We start from the raw sequence: 18,399 nt of genomic DNA, 5'->3' as shown, positions 1-18,399 counted from the left end.
GGGTATGCGTGTATTTGTTGTTGTTCTTCAGTCACTCAGTTGTGTCTGACTCTTTGTGATCCCATGGACTGCAGCACGCCAGGCTTCCCTGTCCATCACCAACTCCCAGAGTTTATTCAAATTCATGTCCATTGAGTCGGTGATGCCATCCAACCATCTCATCCTGTTCTCTCCTTCTCCTCCTGTCTTCAATTTTTCACATCAGATCTTTTCTAAGGAGTCAGTTCTTTGCATCAGGTAGCCAAAGTATTGGAGCTTCAGCTTCAGCATCAGTCTTTCCAATGAATATGCAGGACTGATCTCCTTGCAGTCCAAGGGACTCTCAAGAGTCTTCTCCAATACCACAGTTCAAAAGCATCAATTCTTTGGCGCTCAGCTTTCTTTATGGTCTAACTCTCACATGTGTACATGACTACTGGAAAAACCATAGCTTTGACTGGACTGACCTTTGTTGGCAAAGTAATGTCTTTGCTTTTTAATACACTCTCCATGTTTGTCGTAGCTTTTCTTTCAAGGAGCAAGCGCATTTTACTTTCATGGTGGCAGTCACTGTGTGCAGTGATTTTGGAGCCCCCAAAAAACAAACTTTGTCACTGTTTCCATTGTTTCACCATCTATTTGCCATGGGACCAGATGCCATGATCTTAGTTTTTCAAATGTTGAGTTTTAAGCCAGCTTTTTCACTCTCCTCTTTCACTTTCATCAAGAGGTTCTTTAGTTCCTCTTCGTTTTCTGCCATAAAGGTGGTGTCATCTACATATCTGAGGTTATTGATATTTCTTCTGGTAATCTTGATTCTATCTTGTGCTTCATCCAGTTTGGCATTTCTCATGATGTACTCTGAATATTAGTTAAATAAGCAGGGTGACAATACACAGCTTTCACAAACTCCTTTTCCAATTTGGAACCAGTCCATTGTTCTATGGCCAGTTTTAACTGCTGCTTCCTGAGCTGCATACAGGTTTCTCAAGAGGCAGGTCAGGTGGTTTGGTATTGCCATCTCTTTCAGAATTTTCCACAGTTTATTGTGATCCACACATCAAAGGCTTTAGCATAGTCAATGAAGCAGAAGTAGATTTTTTCTGGAATTCTCTTGCTTTTTCTACGATCCAATGGATGCTTGCAATTTGATCTCCGGTTCCTCTGCCTTTTCTAAATCGAGCTTAAACATCTGGAATTTCTCTGTTTAAGTACTGTTGAACCCTCGCTTAGCGAATTTTGAGCATTACTTTGGTAGTGTGTGAGGTGAATGCAATTGTGTGGTGGTTTGAGCATTCTTTGGCATTGCCTTTATTTGGGATTGGAATGAAAACTGAACTTTTTCAGTCCTGTGGCCAATGCTGAGTTTTCCAAATTTGTTGGCATACTGAGTGCAGCACTTTAACAGCATCATCTTTTCAGATTTGAAGTATATCAGCTGGAATTCCATCACCTCCACTAGCTTTGTTCATAGTGATGCTTTCTAAGGCCCACTTGACTTCGAACTTCAAGATGTCTGGCTCTAGGTTAGTGACCATACCATCATGGTTATCTGGGTCATTAAGATGTTTTTTGTATAGTTCTATGTATTCTTGCCACCTCTTCTTAATATTTCTGCTTCTATTAGTTCCATACCATTTCTGTCCTTTATTGTGCCCATCTTTGCATGAAATGTTCACTTGTGAAGTTGCTCAGTCGTGTCCGACTCTTTGCGATCCCATGGACTGTAGCCTTCCAGGCTACTCCGTCCATGGAATTTTTCAGGCAAGAGTACTGGAGTAAGTTGCCATTTCCTTCTCCAGGGGATCTTCTCAACCCAGGGACTGAATCCAGGTCTTCTGCATTGCAGGCAGACGCTTTATTGTCTTAGCCACCAGGGAAGCCCAATGTTCCCTTGGTATCTCTAATTTTCTCCAAGAGATCGCTAGTCTTTCCCATTCTATTGTTTTCCTCTATTTCTTTGCACTGTTCACTTAGGATGGCTTTCTTATCTCTCCTTGCTGTTCTTTCTAAGCTCTCCTTACCTCTGCATTCAAATGGATATAGCTTTCCTCTTCTCCTTTACCTTTCACTTCTCTTTTCTCAGCTATTTGTAAGGCCTCCTCAGGCAACTAGTTTGCCTTTTTGCATTTCTATACATGTATATATACAATTGCTTCCTTTTCCTGTGAGCTGAGAGGGTATGGAATCAGTGACAATCCAGTAGTGGTGAACACACCAAGTGTCCAGATTTTTATTTCTAAATATTATTCTACACTAGAACAAAGGTTGTGAGAAATGGTGTTTGTAGGACTGGGGTGGAGAAGAAAAAGATGAGCTTGGAACATCTTTGGTGGCAGAAAGTACAAAAGTGCTCAAAGAATGGTGGAGATAAAGCAAAAGAAGGACTGGGCCAGTCTGAAGGAGCTCACACAAGACAAACTTGGAATAATTTGACTATCAAAATAAATTATTTATGGATTTTAACCCATTGAATAAAATAAAAATTCAATAAAGTCCATAACAATATTAATATATAGGAGAGAATGGAAAGTTTTTCCTTATGATAGAAATCTAACTCCTTGCTGTAGAAAGAATGATGAAAATAGAAATATTACCATTTGGCATTATTTTGTGTTCCTGGACCGAATTTCAGCTTGGGAGGGTGTTGCCACACCACCACCAATTCTCTAGACTATTGAGTATCCTACACTTTGACTCAGTTCTGCTATTATCCTCCCTGACCCTAAGATAGCATCAGACTCCAGTTTAAGGGTTCAGTCCCACAAGACTCCCTCCACCCCTTTCAGATGCCAGTCACAATTCCAGGTTGCCACCTGTGCTTCTGACCAACTGGCTATAAACCAGAATCTCCCATGACACCCCCCCCACACACACACTGGGTTCAAATAGTTTGTTAGAGTAGTTCACAGCATTCAGGAAACAGGTTTACTCACTAGATTACTGGTTTGTTACAGAAGGATACAGCTTGGGAACAGCCAGATGGGGGAAATGCATGGGGGAAGGGCACAAAGCTTCCCTGCCCTCTCTGGGCACCCATTCACCCCACATCTCCACATGTTCACCAACCTGGAAGCTCCCTTGAGCCCTGTCCTTACGAGTTTTTAAGGAGCCCTCATTACACAGACATGGTTGATTAAATCATTGGCCACTTGGCAGTTGGATTCCACATCCAACAAACCTGTCTTCAATCCCTGGAGGTCAGGGGGTAGGACTGAGAGTTTTAACCCACTCACCCTGGAGTTTGTCTCCTCTAGTGACCAGCTCCCACTCTTAGGTGATCTGGAGTGGAGTGGAGTGTATGTGCTCAGCCATGTCCGACTGTTTGCGACCCAGGGACTGTAGCTCACGAGAATCCTCTGTCCGTGGAATTCTCCAGGCAAGAATACTAGAATGGGTTGCCACATGCTTCTGCAGGGATCTTCCCCACCCAGGGATCGAACCCATGTCTCTTACATTTAACCTGCACTGACAGGCAGGTTCTTCTAAAAGTCACCTTATTAACAAACCAAAAGACAACTTTCTCCCTCTTAGCACTTAAGGTCTTCCAAGTGTTTTAGAAGCTTTGTGCCTGAAACAGGGAGGAAGACCAAATGTATATTTCTTATGATTGAAACAGAGCAGGATCCTGTGGGGTGTCCCAGTTATACATCCTTTCTGTGTCTCCTGTTTCTTGCTTGTACAAAATAGGCTTCATTCAACCTCTTTGACCTTCCCTGAGTTACAAAGGGCAGATTCAAATAGTTGCTTAAGTAAGGGAGAGGCTGCAGAGACAAGAAAGGAACAATCAGGAAACAATGGTGCAGCCTTGGGGTAGGGTCCTGGTTCTTCCTCAAAGAATATATGTAACAGTTTATTTGAGTTATTCAGCAGAAACTAAGGCCCCCTCTCACATGGAGGACAGTAACTTCAGGCCAAGCACAAGATTCCTGGAACACTGCCATATTACCTCACCACCAACTTGCACACAGTAGGACAACAACTCTGACCCCTTCCCCAAAAGATTCTCCCTTTAAAAAGTTTCATATCAAGCAAAATCTTTGGAGTTGGTGTTTGGACAAGAGTCAGTCTTCTCCCCAATTTTCCAGCCTCCTGAATGAAGCAACTTTTCCTTCCCAATCAACACTCCTCTCTCGAGTATTGGCTTTTGAGCAGCAAGCAGTCAAACCTGAGTTTGATAACATTATAAATCACAATATTACAAGCAATCACCTTAGGAATAATTGACTTAGGCAAGAATCATCAGTGGATGCTAAAACTATGAAAGAAAGTTGGATATTACCAAGGTATATATCAGATCAGATCAGTCGCTCAGTCGTGTCCGACTCTTTGCGACCCCATGAATCGCAGCACGCCAGGCCTCCCTGTCCATCACCAACTCCAGAGTTGACTCATTGGAAAAGGTATATATATATAGTCTCAAAGAATCACCCTATAAGATACATGTTAGTTACAAAAGGAAATTAGTAACTTACAATGGATAAAGGAGGCAAACATACCCAGACCATTTGATCAAAGTTGTCATCAATAGTGTCAGTGCCTTGCAGCCTAACACTACTGGAACACACTTATAATTGAACAAGCAGTGAGGGCAAGTGCACACCATGGGAAACCCTGGGGCCTCTCAATGAGAGGGTATGAGTGTGGACTCAGACTTTGGGTCTGTTAGGTCATCTGGGAGAAGGATTAGGAAGTGGTTTGTTCAGTTGCTAAGTCATGTCCTATTCTTTGTGCACAAGGCTTTCCCGTCCATCACATCTCCCAAAGTTTCCTTAAACTCATGTCCATTGAGTCAGTGGTGCCATCCAACCATCTCATCCTCTGTCACCCCCTTCTCCTCTGACCCTCAATCTTTCCCAAAATAAGAGTCTTTTCTAATGTGTTGGCTCTTCCCATCAGGTGGCCAAAGTATTGGAGCTTCAGCTTCAGTGTCAGTTCTTCTAGTGAATATTCAGGGTCAATTTCCTTTAGGATTGACTGGTTTGATCTCCTTGCAATCCAAGGGACTTTCCAGAGTCTTGTCCAGAACCATAGTTCAAAAGCATCAAATCTTTGGCACTGGGGATTGGAATCTCTCAGGAAGCAGGGGTAATTCTGTCTTGGGTATCTTATTAAATCATATAAAGGGAAGGAAGACTAGACTAAAACTAGAGCTGTAGTTGATAAAGAAATCACAGGTGCACGTATCAGCTAGGGTAGAGGGATGTTTGACCACCTGTATAATGATGACAGTATTCATCGTTTTGTCTCCGCTCAGGCATGATAATGGAGGGTTCTTGTCACAGGTTCTTGGAGTAGCCTTGACTAATACTGACATTCTGGAAAATAGTTTATGTGCAATAAAACACCTCAGCCAGGTTGTGAGTACCGGTTATCTCCTAGCAACACCAAGGCCTAGCTGGTAGCATCCTCAGATCCCAGATGTCAAGCACTGCTTTTCTCATTCTTGCTGGTAATGGGACAGATCAACACCACATGCCCTCTTATATGAGAAGACAGTATCGCTCTTATGCATTCCTGCCCCTAAATGCAGAACCTGAGCCTAATCATGAGGAAACATCAAAAACAAATTGATGGACATAGCAGGCCTGCCTTCTTTAAAAATGTCAGTGTCAAGAAGGAAAGAGACTGAGGAATTGTTCTAGATTAAAGGAGACCACCAAACATAAGGGCCAGCTGTGCTGTGTGATTTGGAAATGTAGCAGACTGTACTTCATTTTCACACACTGGAGAAGGAAATGGCAACCCACTCCAGTGTTCTTGCCTTGAGAATCCCAGGGACGGGGGAGCCTGGTGGGCTGCCGTCTATGGGGTAGCACAGAGTCGGACACGAGTGACTTAGCAGCAGCAGCACTGCAGCAATGGAAAATTCTGAATAAATTTATAGTTTAGATAATTATAAAAATGTTAATTTTCTGATTTTGATAATTATACTGATAAATAAGAGAATGTTTTTACTTTTAGGAAACACACTAAAGAATTTAGACGTCAAAGGGCATCATACCTGGAGAAAGGAAAGGCTACCCACTCCAATATTCTGGCCCAAAGAGCTCCATGGACTGTATAGTTCATGGGGTTGCAAAGAGTCGGATGCAACTAAGCGACTTTAATAAAAAAAAAAAAAGTGGGGGGCATCATACCTACAACTTATTCTCAAACAATTTAGAAAAAAATATACATATTTGTTTGAGAGTGTGTGTGTGTGTGTGTATACACAAAGAGAAAGAAAAAGAAAGGATAAAACAAGATTTAGAAAATCTGGGTGACAAATAGAGAGAATTCATATTTTTACAACTATTCTAGAAGTTTGTGATTAGGTACAAATTAAAAGAAAAAGGCGTTTATTTTCTCCTTTACATTGTGCTTTTCTTTTCTGAGTAAAAATATTCTAGGTGAATGACTTCAGTGTTTCTTTCTTTTTTTTTTTTTTTAAATTTTATTTTATTTTTAAACTTTACATAATTGTATTAGTTTTGCCAAATATCAAAATGAATCCACCACAGGCATACATGTGTTCCCCATCCTGAACCCTCCTCCCTCCTCCCTCCTCCCTCCCCACACCATCCCTCTGGGTCGTCCCAGTGCACCAGCCCCAAGCATCCAGTATCATGCATCGAACCTGGACTGGCAACTCGTTTCTTACATGATATTCTACATGTTTCAATGTCACTCTCCCAAATCTTCCCACCCTCTCCCTCTCCCACAGAGTCCATAAGACTGTTCTATACATCAGTGTCTCTTTTGCTGTCTCGTACACCAGGTTATTGTTACCATCTTTCTAAATTCCATATATATGTGTTAGTATACTGTATTTATGTTTTTCCTTCTGGCTTACTTCACTCTGTATAATAGGCTCCAGTTTCATCCACCTCATTAGAACTGATTCAAATGTATTCTTTTTAATGGCTGAGTAATACTCCATTGTGTTTCACTCACTGCATTTTGAATAAAAGGCTTACACTCATCCTTACGTTTAAACCTCCAACTTTAATTTTTCACAGCTGCCCAAGGACTGACTTGTAGGGTTTCTTTAGGAGGTTGATACTTCCTTCAGCAGTTCTTATATTTGGTAAAACTTGTTATAATTGATCTTTTCTGTTTTTAATTCTGTAGATACTAATTGCCAGGAACGTACGTGTTAAACTTGGTTTGGAAACTTCCCTCGGCGGTGGAGGCACTGCTTTACTGAGAAGTGACTCACAGGTGAGTATCTGAGCAACGAACGCTTTCTCTTTTCCATCTTTCCCCATGTGTTGCTGACAGCAGTCTGTATCAATAGGCTTCTATAAAACAATCTAATACTATAGAGCTCTTAGTTCAGAATGAGGAATGAAGTCTTTTTGATAACTTCTTAGGGAAGCATAATCGTCTTCATTTTAGTGAGTATTGTTTTAGACCATTTGAAGACCATATAACAAAAGAGAAAATTTAAACAATGTTTAAGATAATAATTCATATATGACTTAATCTTGAAACTGAAGAGTGTTTAGTATTCTATAGGTTAAGAGCCATTATTTGAGGTTAAGAAAGTTATTATCTTATTATCAGGTCCAGAATCTGGACCTGAAACATGCCTGGTTGAAACATGCCCGGGTCATCCCAGGAAGGAATTAAAGTCAAGTAGCTTTAACTCAGCTCTAAATTTTGCCTCTTATTTTGAAACTTTTACTTCAAATAAAAGGTCTTACTTATTATTGACAACTGGTGGTGACTATGTAATTTCTAATAAATATGTTATTACAGTATGCTTTTAGTGGGAGTATCTTTAGGTTCTCATGTGTGTGTGTGTGTGCGTGTGTGTGTGTCTTGGGGGTCGTGCCTTACCATTTGGACTCCACTGCTAACGTCACCTGGCGTCATTACCTTTGGTGTTGACTCAAGGTTTAGCAGAATTGTAAGGAAGAAGAAATGTCAGCGATCTCCAAGGTTTGAGAACTCCCTGCCTCAGAATCACCTGGGATGCTTGTTAGAATGAAGATTCCTGGCTCCACCACAGACCTGCTCACTTGGAAGCTCTTAATGTAGGGCTCAAGATCCTGCTTTGTAAATAGCTCCTAAAATGATTCTGAGGCATTAAATATATGAAAAAATGTTCTCAATAGAACTTGCCTGAAACAGAATTTTTTAAAGTGAATGATCGTTATTCTCCTCTATATCTTTCATATTACCTTCCACATCACATACTTAATCAGTATCTCAAATTAAAATACGTTAAGAGCCACTCCAAGGTCAGCCTGCTCCCACATCTCAGGAATGTATTATCCGCTGTCTGTTTAATAAAAATTCTGTCTGCTTCAGCTGAAAAAAAAAAATAAATCATAGAAATAATTTTATTCTATCCAAAATTTAAAAGGCCAGAAGTACATAAGTTATCTTTCTCTGTAGTTCTGCTGTCTTTTAATCAATCATTTGAACCCTCTGAAGTTCAAGAAATCATGTTAAACTGTAGTCATCAGATAAAAGAAAAGATTGTAAAGTTGATAAAAATAGCTCACATCTTCAGCCATGATTTTTTTCTGAGCCGATAACTTGCAGTTATCATTGATGAAATTAAAAAAGCTTCTACTCATATGGCGAGTCACCAGCAGAAGGAAGATATTTCAGTTCCTTTATGTGCTCAGTTTACTTGTACGTTTACCTGTGCATTTTGCTCTGTATGTGATTCTTATTTTCCTCTTGGATTTTTCCTTCTCTATTGTGTTCTTGTAACTAGTACATTCCTATATAAGCATTAAGCTTTTCTGATTCAGGAACTGTATCTCCTTTACTCACATAAAGTTCTTTTATTTGTGCTTCATCTAGAATTCATCTATCAAGTAATATATTTGTAACTGTGTACCCTTAGTATCCATTTCTGAAATTTTGTAATTGTCAGTATATCAAATAAAATCTTATTTATCCAAATTATTTAAATAGAAGTAACTTTTTATTTATTTATTTTTTTTTACCAGACTATACATTGATTCATGTATTTATGGAGCACATACTATGAGTTGACTTGGCAGGAGATGTTTGACAACACCACTGAATGAACAGGCCTTGTGTCTGTAGAGCTATGCTCCAGTGAGAGGTTATGCTATCACATAATGAGAATCTCAACATGGGGGGTCACCACTATGAAGTTAACTTGTTGTTTAGTTGCTAAGTCATATCCAACTCTTTGTGACCCCATGGATTGCAGCATGCCAGGCTCCTCTGTCCTCCACTGAAGTAACTTTTTAAAGCTCTGTGACATGAAAACTAGTACCTATAATAGAGTCCTCTAAACATTTAGAACTTTTCCGTCTGTTTTGTTCAACAGGGCAAAGCGCTTGGACAAACGGTATTAGACTTCCAAATAAAAGGTGTTCCTGATTTCAAGTCATTGGCAGATGGATAAAAGAGCTTTGGCCCTGAGAAACTTACTGTTTCTTAGTACAAAGGCAGAATCAAATCCAAGGTAAAAGGATGTATGCATTATAAATAAACATCAGCTTGGTGGACTGAATACCAGTATTAATAATGGGATCATTGGAAGGTAGAAGACAGCAAGTGATTTTTAACACAGAACTGTAAACAGTAATGGTTTAACATAAGACAGACAAGAAGGTTGAAAGATATCTCCTCTAGGCATTTGATAAAGATGTTCTTTAATTCTGTAAAGCATATACTTTAAAACCTTAATAAGCTGTGATTTGTTTAATAATATATTAACCTTTAGAGTATCCCTCTTGGATACCCAAATCCAAACTCTGTTAATCTTGTCATTTGTTTAAAGATTTTCTTCCTCTTCCTTTAAAATGTTGTTTATACATATTATTATCTATTCCAAGTAATCTTCATGCATAAATATACAGCTTAAGTTCAGGTACAAACAAGCAGTCTATCAATCTCTTATACAATTTTAACATATTTGTGGCATCCTCACACTGATTTTGAAAAAATATAAAAATTGTTCCATTTAAACTATAAAGCAAAATACTTCACTAAATTATAGTTAAGCCTCACCTTACTTTTTTTTAAAGAACAAAACCCAGAAATTGTTATTTGGAAACCATAATAGACATATAAGGAAGTCTGGTCCCTTTCAACAAAAGTAAACACAAATGTAGGAGAAACCATAGTCCAAGGAAACAGAGTTTAGATTTTGTTGTCTTATACTTGACTTGGTGGTGAGGCATGCAGGACTATTCAGAGCTATTCCTACACTGAATTCCAGGAAGTTCAGGAGGTGAAGAGATGAGTAGAGTCATCACCAGTCACCTATTCCACAAATGACTAGACCAGGGCATGAAAAGTTTAACCAATATACTTAAACCACATAGTTAGTTGTGACAATATTCCCGGTGACATAAGACTGAGTGTCGGAAATCTCGTACAGATGCTGAGAGAGTTTGAGTCTGGCTAAACTCTGGGCCCAGTGCCTGGGTTACCTATCACTGGCTCCACTGCTGCTGAGTCCCCTTGGCCCAAGAGGTTCTTGCCTGTTTGCTTTGGTTACTTATTCTTCTGTAGGATGAAGGTCCCTGGAGGATGAGATGAGTGACCTAAGAGCCCTGAACCCACTTTCATGCTGGCAACAAGACTGCCTCCCCAGGTTCCAGAGCACATTTAGGACTGTGATTTGCTGGTTGCCATCTGGCCTCCAGTAAGGCTAGTGCCTTAGAGGATACCACAGAAACATATCAGAAGCATTGCTTCAGGAAGTAAATAAGTAAAAGAATGAAGATGGGGAAAGAGAAAGCATTAAGATATATGCGTTAGAACATGAAATAATTATGACTAAAGGACAGATAGCTATCCTGGTTTATTCTTTTTGAAAGTTAAACTAATTGAACATTAAAATTGTAGTGATTTCTGATTTAAACTCCTATGTGGATGAAAACATTTTCATGGATTTTTAACTTTAAAGAAAAAAAAGTTATTGAATGCATTTTCCTTATTAATTCTGTGTGATCTTGATCTCTGGTGGCCTCGGCTTGCAGTAGCTTGAAGCATGGGTTTCCATTCCCAGTCAAAGATTAAGGTCAGGTCGCAACAGTGAGAAAGTTGAATCCTAACCACTAGATCAGTGGTCAGTGACAAGGCCCTGGTCTTTTGGCTTTACAGAAAAGAATTTGCCACAAAGATCAAAAGTAGTGAAACAGGTAAGGTGTTTCTTAGGAGGAAAAAGAGTTCTGTATGTGTGGATAGACACATGGGCAAACTCAGCGAGAGTCTCACCCTGAGGTAGTTTAAATCACTTATTGGGGGAGTTCTCCTGGGTTTCCTTTGGCCAATCATCTTGATTTGCCTGGTTCAGGGTCTGTATTTGGTATATCCCAGGGTCATCCTGTGTGAGCGCCTGTGTCTCTCAGCCATGGTGGATTCTGGCAAAGAAGCCTGTGGGTAAACTTAGCATCACTCTTGTTTGGACCTCCAAGGAGCCTGCTAGGTGGGAAGGCTTGCTTGACTTCGAGAATGAGAATATGTGGTCTCTTACCTTTTATCTGAGCAGGGCACAGCCTCCTCTCCTGATTGTCCTGCCGTGGATTTTGGAGTGTCTGTCTAAGTGGAATCTATTCAAATTGTTTCCTCAGTGCTAGGGGCAGGGATCTACCTCCTGCCTCAGTGCAATTTCCATTCTGCTCACATTCTTCACAAATGAAGTCTAGATGGAAATAAAATAAAAGTAACTTTATATAATCTGACATGAAGGCAAGTCATTCCAAAAGGCAACCAGCATAAAAATAAGAACTTAACTCAAGCACAAAGTTCCGTGCCTACAATGGAGAACGCAGGTAAACTAGTTCAAGAGAGAGATACCCACTTGGAGTTCACCCAGTTAAGAAGTATGACAATTTAAAATTCAGTTTCCCTTTTTTACAACTGCTTGAGCTGTGTAGGTATGAATCAGCTTTAGCGGAACTACACTGAATTTTCCTTTACCATGGGGTGGGTAAGAGTAAATACAATTATAAAAATACCAAAATGATACACTTCCCTTCAAATTAACTTTAGAAATTAAAGATACATTATTTCTTTCAAAAAGCAATAGTACTTGTTGATACAAAATATTGATGAGACTGCGTTTATATTATTTTAAATTTCTGCACATATATTATCAAAAGAGCATATATTATCAATATATTGATTGAACATATATTATCAAAAGAGTCACTGATTTCCAGCACCAACTTCTGCCAAACCCCTGCTCAGCCTTTTCTTCTTTTTGTGCTTCACTGGAGTATGAATGATTTCTTTCATATTTTTTTTAATCCAATGAGACATTGCATGTTTTAAAGCAATTATTGTGAATGCTATTTAGATTTTCTAACGGAGAAGGCAATGGCACCCCACTCCAGTACTTTTGCCTGGGAAAATCCCATGGACGGAGGAGCCTGGTAGGCTGCAGTCCATGGGATCGCTAGAGTCGGACAGGACTGAGCGACTTCACTTTCCCTTTTCACTTTCATGCATTGGAGAAGGAAATGGCAACCCACTCCAGTGTTCTTGCCTGGAGAATCCCAGGGATGGAGGAGCCTGTTGGGCTGCCATCTATGAGGTCGCACAGAGTCGGACACGACTGAAGCGACGCAGCAGCAACAGCAGCAAGCACTGGACAGTGATTTATCTTTTCTGCTAATTACTCCCTGTGAAAATTCACAAAGAACAAGAGCTAAGACTCTCTGAAGGGCCTGACTAATTTGATTTTCATTGGCCTAGGGACTACTCACACTATAGGGATTTGCTGTTAAGTCGCTTCAGTCATGTCCGACTCTGTGCGACCTCATAGATGGCAGCCCACCAGGCTCCGCCATCCCTGGGATTCTCCAGGCAAGAACACTGGAGTGGGTTGCCATTTGGAGAGCATCTTTTTATCAGCTCAGGACATTTCACACATGAGGCCTCATGAGTCCCACAAATCATCAGGTAGGAGTAGTGAAGGCAAGGCTGATGTTAAGAAAGTCCTGTCTTCAGTTACCTGCCAGGTTACCCTCAGGATGTCTATGCATTTAGAAAGAAGTTTTGAAATATACATTTCGCAGAGCATTCATCACCATTCCTGGTGCTTATCATTCCTGGTAATTGCCGGTGCTATCCTGTTTGGAGTATAACAGTACCTGAATTTTCTGTACAGTTCCTATATGAGTACAGTGGTGGGTAACTGCCTTTTGAAAATGTCACCAAAGGTTATTACTGTCACATTTGCTTTTGTTAACAAACCTGGGTCACCCAATGTTCGTATTTATATTGCTTTATAATGGTAGATTATAGAATCAAAAGGAAAGAAGATGAATTTATAAGTTAGTTTCTATCTTCTCTAAGTTATTAAGAAGTAACATTTCTTGCCATTTACTATTTGTAAAGTGAAATGTGCTTTACATGTCATGAGTATCTCAAAACTTAGTCATTCTTTGGTATAACATTTTATCATTTCTAAAATGGACAGCTGGGGTTTTATTGTACATTGTGAGACGTACTTTCAAATAAATGGCAGGCTTTTAATCTTTATTTTTATGAATTATAAAGGACTTACTTGGTGGTGAGCAGTGGGAGGACCAGAGCTCTGTCTCTCTGCTCGTTGTCTCTCACCTCCAAAACACTTACGTGCCTACTTTCTGCTCACCCCTTTGGCTCTGTGCTGAGACACTGGAAGGGGTCTGTTAGTAAAAACATGTCTCTGTCTACTCTGCATTCTTGGATGATGGTGCTGTCTCTCTGCCTTATTCTGCTTCACTGATGAATATACAGATGATGTTAGAGATGGGTCTCACTTTATGAACTTCATACAATGCTGCAGAGAAGTATTCCCCTAATCCCAAAACTGCCTTCTGAAATATTATTCATATTTTTTTGAGAAATTAAATTCTGGCTCATAGGTAGCAAATGACTTGTCTGAGTTCATTTAGCTGTGAATGGCAACACAAGGCCTTACACTCAGGATTTCTGCTCCCTCCTCTGCATTACAACTGCCTTGACCTGCTATTAATTGATAGCAAGCTGTGTTCACTTATAGGATTATGATATTTGCAATCAGTTCAGTCACTCAGTTGTGTCCAACTCTTTGCAACCCCATGAACCATAACATGCTAGGCCTCCCTATCCATCACCAATTCCAAGAGTCCACCCAAACTCACGTCCATTGAGTCAGTGATCATCCAACATCTCATCCTTTGTCGTCCCTTTCTCCTCTCTCCTTCAATCTTTCCCAGCATCAGGTTCTTTTCAAATGAGTCAGCTCTTCACATCAGGTGGCCAAAGTATTGGAGTTTCAGCTTCAACATCAGTCCTTCCAATGAACACTCAGGACTGATCTCGTTTAGGATGGACTGGTTGGATCTCCGTGCAGGCCAAGGGACTCTCAAGAGTCTTCTTCAACACAACAGTTCAAAAGCATCACTTCTTTGGTGCTCAGCTTTCTTTGGACTCAGAGTGAGTCCAATTCTCACATCCATACATGACTACTGGAAAAGCCATAGCCTTGACTAGACGGAGTGCCTGATGAACTATGGATGGAGGTTTATGACATTGCACAGGAGACGGGGATCAAGACCTTCCCCAAGAAAAAGAAAGGCAAAAAAGCAAAATGGCTGTCTGAGGAAACCTTACAAATAGCTGTGAAAATAAGTGAAAGCAAAGGAGAAATGGAAAGATATACCCAATTGAATGCAGAGTTCCAAAGAATAGTAAGGAGAGATAAGAAAACCTTCCTCAGCAATCAATGCAAAGAAATAGAGGAAAACAATAGAATGGGAAAGACAGAGATCTCTTCAAGAAAATTAGAGATACCAAGGGAACATTTTTTGCAAATCTTTGCTCAATAAAGGACAGAAATGGTCTGAACCTAACAGAAGCAGAAGAGATTAAGAAGAGATGGTAAGAATACACAGAGGAACTGTACAAAAAATATCTTCATGACCCAGATAATCCCGATGGTGTGATCACTCACCAAAGCCAGACATCCTGGAATGTGAAGTCAACTGGGCCTTAGGAAGCATCACTGCAAACAAAGCTGGTAGAAGTGATGGAATTCCAGTTGAGCTATTTCAAATCCTAAAAGATGGTGCTGTGAAAGTGTTACACTCAATATGCCAGCAAATTTGAAAAACTCAGCAGTGGTCACAGGGCTGGAAAAGGTCAGTTTTCATTCTAATCCCAAAGAAAGGCCTTGGCGTACTCCTTTTTCTATTTGGAACCAGTCCGTTGTTCCATGTCCAGTTCTAACTGTTGCTTCCTGACTTGCATACAGGTTTCTCAAGAGGTAGGTCAGGTGGTCTGGTATTCCCATCTCTTAAAGAATTTTCCACAGTTTATTGTGATCCACACAGTCAAAGGCTTTGGCATAGTCAATAAAGCAGAAATAGATGTTTTTCTGGAACTGGCTTGCTTCTTTAATGATCCAGTGGATGTTGGCAATTTGATCTCTGGTTCCTCTGCCTTTTAAAACCAGCTTGAACTGAAGTTCACAGTTCACGTACTGCTAAAGCCTGGCTTGGAGAATTTTGAGCATTACTTTACTAGCGTGTGAGATGAGTGTAATTGTGTGGTAGTTTGAGCATTCTTTGGCATGGCCTTTGGGATTGAAATGAAAACTGACCTTTTTCAGTCCTGTGGTCACTGTTGAGTTTTCCAAATTTGCTGGCGTATTGAGTGTAACACTTTCACAGCATCATCTTTTAGGATTTGAAATAGCTCAACTGGAATTCCATCACCTCCACTAGCTTTGTTCATAGTGATGCTTTCTAAGGCCCACTTGACTTCACATTCCAGGATGTCTGGCTCTAGGTTGGTGATCACACCATCATGATTATCTGGGTCATGAAGATCTTTTTTGTACAGTGCCTCTGTGTATTCTTGCCAGCTCTTCTTAACATCTTCTGCTTCTGTTAGGTCCAGACCATTTCTGTTTTATTTTGCCCATCTTTGCATGAAATGTTCCTTGGTATCTCTAATATTCTTGAACAGATAAGATTTTTGCAATATTAAATATGAATTTCTTGGGGTTTTTTTTTAGTTTTATTTTATGGCTTTCAAAACAACTACAGCCATTACAACAAAAAACAACTAAATCCTGTCTGGCTGTAGCTGCTCCTTTAATCTTTCTAAAGACACTATGCAGAATTGAGGCCCTCAGAGTAAGGTTCTGGCCAACCAGCAAGGAAGTTGGGGAATCTTCCTCCCAGGAGGTAATGGCTTCCTGTCAGAAAACACTCCAGGGAACACTGGGTTAGGAGATTCCTTGAAAAGGTGTCAACTCTTTTTCCTCAGCCTCCAGAGGGGAGTTCACAAAACCTTTTATTCTTCCTGTCTCCTTAGAGTCAGCTAGTTTGAGCCTCTGTTTGTGTCCATGTGGCCAGAGCTGAGTATATGTAAAGGAACTGACAGTAGATGGGCACCTAGTTCAGAAGAAAAACAAGTTTTAAGACTGTCATTATTTACATGCCTAATGATTTATTAGTCTAAAAAATCTAAGAACAACAACAAAATAATTCTGAAGGATGATAAATCAAAAAACATGAAGTTCAGAAAGCCAAATTTATCAGGTTTAGGGGAGAGAAATTCTAAGAGCTAAGGAGTTTGGGACATTGCCCTTAGATTCTATTTCTGACTCTGTGCCCTTGGCAAAATACCCATCACTTACCTGCCTATCCTAAGGAGAAGGTACTGCTGGGCCTTCCTGAGAGGGATACTATTAGCCAGAACCATAATCAGATCTTTCTCTATAGCAGTGCTGCTGCTGCTGCTGAGTCGCTTCAGTCGTGTCCGACTCTGTGTGACCCCATAGACGGCAGCCCACGAGGCTCCCCCGTCCCTGGGATTCTCCAGGCAAGAACACTGGAGTAACCCATTTCCTTGTCCAATGCATGAAAGTGAAAAGTGAAAGGAAAGTCGCTCAGTCATGTCCGACTCTTAGCAACCTCATGGACTGCAGCCCACCAGGCTCCTCCATCCATGGGATTTTCCAGGCAAGAGTACTGGAGTGTGGTGCCATTGCTTCTCCCTCTATAGCAATAAGTGATGTTAAAAATTGGAATCTGTAGCACTACAGAAGCACAGAAATGAACCCCAAATGAAAAAGAAAAGTTTGGGGAGCTAAATTTAGGTTGGGTATTTAACTGAAATTCCAGGACTGGGAACAGAGCTGGGCATATAGTAGGCACTGGGTGATAAGGGTGATAGGTGGGTGAACTGATGGGAAGTCAGACCTTCCTCAATGGTGGTGGACCTGGGAGCAAAGAAGCTGTGGTTCAGTCCTGATCCACACTCACACACGTCACAGAGAGTGAGTTATAACCTCAGTTTCTTCCTGTGTAAAACGGAGACAACACTCAACGGTTAGGAGGACTAAGTGAGAAAATGCTTATTAACTCAGTTCCTAGCACAGAGGAAGCACAAGATTCTGTGATCCAATCCTCCACTACAAAGTCTTCTGAGGAAGAGGCTCTCCAGAGGTAAAAAGTCTTCGGATGGGAAATCCCTTAGCTTCCGGGCTTCTGCGGGACTCCCGTCTTTTCCCCGGACAACGGACAACGGGAGCTCTTTCTCTTGGGACCCACGGCGGGATCCAGGGCCTGAAGATGAAGCCTAAAAGTTAGGTGGGCCCTGCGAGCCCGGATTCCAGCTTCCTTTATGCAGAAACCCCTTTATGCAGTGGAATCGTGGTCTGACCCACTGGGAGACAGAGACACCGGCCTGAGTGGATGCTGTGGCTGTCTTTTGACTTGGCTCTTTCCGTGGGAAGGTAGAAAGGAACAGCGAGGCGAGAGTTGATAGTTCTTTGACATCATCATGTTGTCCTGCAAAGCCAGCGTGCTTTCACAATCCCCTCACCAGACCCGGCGACCCAGTTTTGAATGCTTTTAAGGCATTAGACCAAACTGGTTGAATGCAGCCACCTTTCCTACAACTGGGAAACTAGGAGTCTCTCTAGCAAGTTGAATTCTCCCTTTTACGAATGAATGACCGCTTCTGGTTTAGGAAAATGTTCTGATGTTAGATTACTCTTGGGTGGGCCTTTCCTTCTAATAGCAATTGTGTTCCCTTAGTTTGACTGATTTAGGGAGGCAGGCTTACTTATATTGGTACTCTGAGAATGTTGCCTACTGTGGTTGTAAGGAAAGTTTTGTTCAGCCAACAAGAGCTCATTCTCTCAGTGGAAAAGCAGCCTAGTCGTCGCTAACGCTTCCCTGCTGAATAGGTCTGAAGAGACTTCAAACACGGACACATGAAGACGTTTCACTGTCTCCTACGGGTTCCCGGAGCCAAATTCCCGGCAGGCAAGGCAGGCGGAGAGAGCAGCTCTGGGGCAGTTCCACTGAGAAAAATAAATTTATTCAACAGCATAACAATTTGGCTTATAAACAGGGAGTTAACCAAGCAAAAAATAACCTTCAAGAAACTATGGACACTCGCTCACCATTCATTGCCCAAGACAGCAGAGCGCCTACATCTTGAGCA

This window comes from Bos indicus, chromosome 17 (genome assembly GCF_029378745.1).
Source record: "Bos indicus isolate NIAB-ARS_2022 breed Sahiwal x Tharparkar chromosome 17, NIAB-ARS_B.indTharparkar_mat_pri_1.0, whole genome shotgun sequence".
Lineage (NCBI taxonomy): Eukaryota > Metazoa > Chordata > Mammalia > Artiodactyla > Bovidae > Bos > Bos indicus.
Note: the sequence above shows the minus strand (reverse complement) of the source record.